This window comes from Austrofundulus limnaeus, unplaced genomic scaffold (genome assembly GCF_001266775.1).
Source record: "Austrofundulus limnaeus strain Quisiro unplaced genomic scaffold, Austrofundulus_limnaeus-1.0 Scaffold108, whole genome shotgun sequence".
In the NCBI taxonomy this organism is placed as follows: domain Eukaryota; kingdom Metazoa; phylum Chordata; class Actinopteri; order Cyprinodontiformes; family Rivulidae; genus Austrofundulus; species Austrofundulus limnaeus.
In genome coordinates this window covers 1,297,004-1,300,101 of record NW_013952510.1, presented here as the reverse complement: position 1 = coordinate 1,300,101, position 3,098 = coordinate 1,297,004, and positions in this window count along the sequence as shown.

Below are 3,098 nucleotides of genomic sequence, written 5' to 3'. Positions count from 1 at the left end.
TCTTTTACCTTTTTTCCCTTCTTTTTCTTCTTCTTCCACTAAGATGTTTCTGCACGTTTTTGACGCAATTTTGCTCGTGGGACGCAAAAAAGAGGGAATGTTGCAAAACGCTGCAGGTGAAAACTATAAATGAATAAACTTTATGGACAAGACAAAGGCCAACATTTTAATGCTGGCAGTGGTCCCCAACTGGTAGTCTGTGAGCCAAATTTGATCGACTGGGCAGGGTTTTCTAGTCCTTATAGAAGTTGGAGTATGTTGTTTTTTGAGGACACCGTATGATGAAAGGAAGTAAAACTTAAATAAAAATAAAACACTCTATAACACACCAGGTGTAACGTTATCATTTCTAAGCTCTTGAGCTTTATGATAATTATGATGAGCAGCGATGTAGAGGTTCCCAGAGAAGTGATTATCCTAATAGTGACCTTTATCTTGAATATATCATATTTGACCTAAAAACAACAAGATGTATTTCACTACTGTCACTTTGCTGACATCAGTGTCAACATAGGCAGTCAGTGACAATGTCTTATCAAATTAAATTAACTTTCCTAATAAAGTTTAAAACTAAATTCATTTAAAAATACTTTTTAAAATCAGTATTAAACAAAAATATATACAAGAACATAAAAAGTCAAGACAATTAAAAAATACAAAATGGCATAGATAGCAATGTCCAAGCAATAAACACAGTTAAAAGCCAGGAATAATTGTGTCTTAAGCTGCTTTTTTAAAATCCTCAGCAGTAAGGCCACACTGGATTGACAATAGAAGGCTGTTCACAGATTTGGGTTTGCTGCAACAAAGACACAAATCTTCTTTACCAACTAATCTGGAACATGAAACCTCTAAAAGAACCTGATCAAAAGCACCTGTTGAGAAGATCTAAGACAAACATGAGGCATGGGAACGGATTTTTTTATTTTATTTTCATAAACTTGATGTTCCTCTGAAGGGATTTGAGGATTTGAGAACAGTTGCACTCTTTGATGGATTAAAACAAGACATTCCTGAACTAAAGCAGAGAACATTAAATGGTGGGAGGTCCCTTTTCAAGTTTGGTCTGCCCAAGGTGATAGAAAAATGTTGGAGCCAAAGCTTTCAATTGCAGACGTAAAAAATGAGGACTGTAACATCAAGCAGAGGGGACATAAAAAGCTTGTGAAATATCAAAATTTGAAAGCGTAAATGGAGAACTTGTGGAAAGTCAAGACCCTAGTAGTGCCAGTGGTCCACAGAACTAGGTGAGTGGTCCAGCGGATCTTGGAAACACACTCAGAGATCTCCGTCCAGAAGAGCATAATCCAAGGAACAAGCTTCAGGCAACTGGTGAAGGAATTAATCTAGAAGTGCATCCATCCACGTGGAAAGCACGAGAAGGCAGTTTAATAGATTATTGATCTGTTTGTTCTTCACTTTCAGAGGTTCTCCAACTAGGATTTTTAGATTTATCCTGACATTCACTGGTCATAGTGAGCATTTGTGGTGAAATCCTCTTTACTTGTTCCTTTTCAAAAACAACAAACACTGTCACAGCTGAAACAGCTCTTTTTCCTAACTCTGTGCTTGATTTACTGCGATGACAAAATTAAATTTATGCAATTCAGGGTTTATTCATTTCAAACTAACACTATGGCACTCATCTCCAAACACTGTGAGATAAAAAGAAGAGGTGGCCACTTACATACTGTATAGAGTTAAGATTTTCAGACCAGTTCAAAGAAATGTTGTTATTTTAACCAGTCATTGGATCAGGCAGTCTGACATCAGAATTATCGAAAAGTCTCCTCCAAATCCTGCATAACAAACTGGCAAAATCAAAGTTGTCTGCTGAATTCAGGAATAAAATGAATGCTCAGTTTTGATCTCTAAGGATTAGAATTATTGATGTTAAGGTTTTTGTGCACCTTTAATAACTGAAATGCATCACTGCTTTTATCTGTAAGTAAGAGAGGGAGGAGACTAAATGTTCCAGCACAAAATGTTCAAAAAGATGCACAAGACCAAAGAGGTGTGCAGCAGGCATCCTGTTGCTGTAAGACTGCGCCCTGATCACCACTGCCATGATTCGTGGCTTTTATTCKTTGCAAATAAAAATGTATGTCAGGAAAAGTGATGGCTGTGAGACAGCCATCTGCTCAGTTCTACTACAGCGCATCTCATAATGGCCTTCTTTACTTTTTAATTCGATGATAAAGTCCAGAAATGATCGATGAGATGGACCAATTTGTGCTCCGGTGGCCTGACCTGACTGTCCATCTGTTCTGTAGGATTACAGCACGCAGCAAGTGTGTGTGCAGCCGCTGAAACTCATCCAAAATCTCACCCTAACTTCGGCAGCTTCATAGCATTGATCATCTTCCTGATCGAGTCAAAGATAGTCTCGACTTCTGATTAGATCATCAAAAATTGAAACTACTTCAAGTAGAAAAGGCTTGCAGGCAGAGGGCCAGGCCAATTATAGCTCTTCCACCACTGTGATCTTACCTATGTGTCCATCTGCTCTGCGCTGCTCTGTGGGATTACACCAAATCCTATTCAGCTCCGAGGACGGCAGCCAAGATCAGTAGGTCTGAACCAATCATGACAAAACACCAGTAAAAGAGGCGTTTGTCTTCCCCAACAAAGCACAAGGTGGATAAAAGGGAATCGTGATTCAGTGATAATAGCAATAACACTCATTTGACACGATAGAACAATTAGTTCTCATACTGGAGGCCAGGCGAGGTTGTTATKGAAGTAAAAATAAAAAGGGCTTTGGCTTTAAGAGCAGTGAAATCCAAAGCTTAAAGATCAAAAAACTGTGGCGTTACTGATCCATAAAAGTAAAATTCTCTTTCCACTCRTCAGTCTCTGGAGACGCTGCAGCGTGGGGCCGAGTTACACAAGCAAATCGAGAGGCTATAGTTTGACGAAGTTACAAAGAGGAGATGCTTTCAATTAACTGTCGCTCTTTTCTCAACCCGTCCTCCCTATACCGACTCTGCCCAACAAAGTATTCAAGACTTGACATGTTCTTTGTTTGGGCTTTGGCCTGGAGGGGGTGCGCCCTGGGGGCCCGGACCTCTGTGCCCTTTCCTGGATCTGCTTTGGTA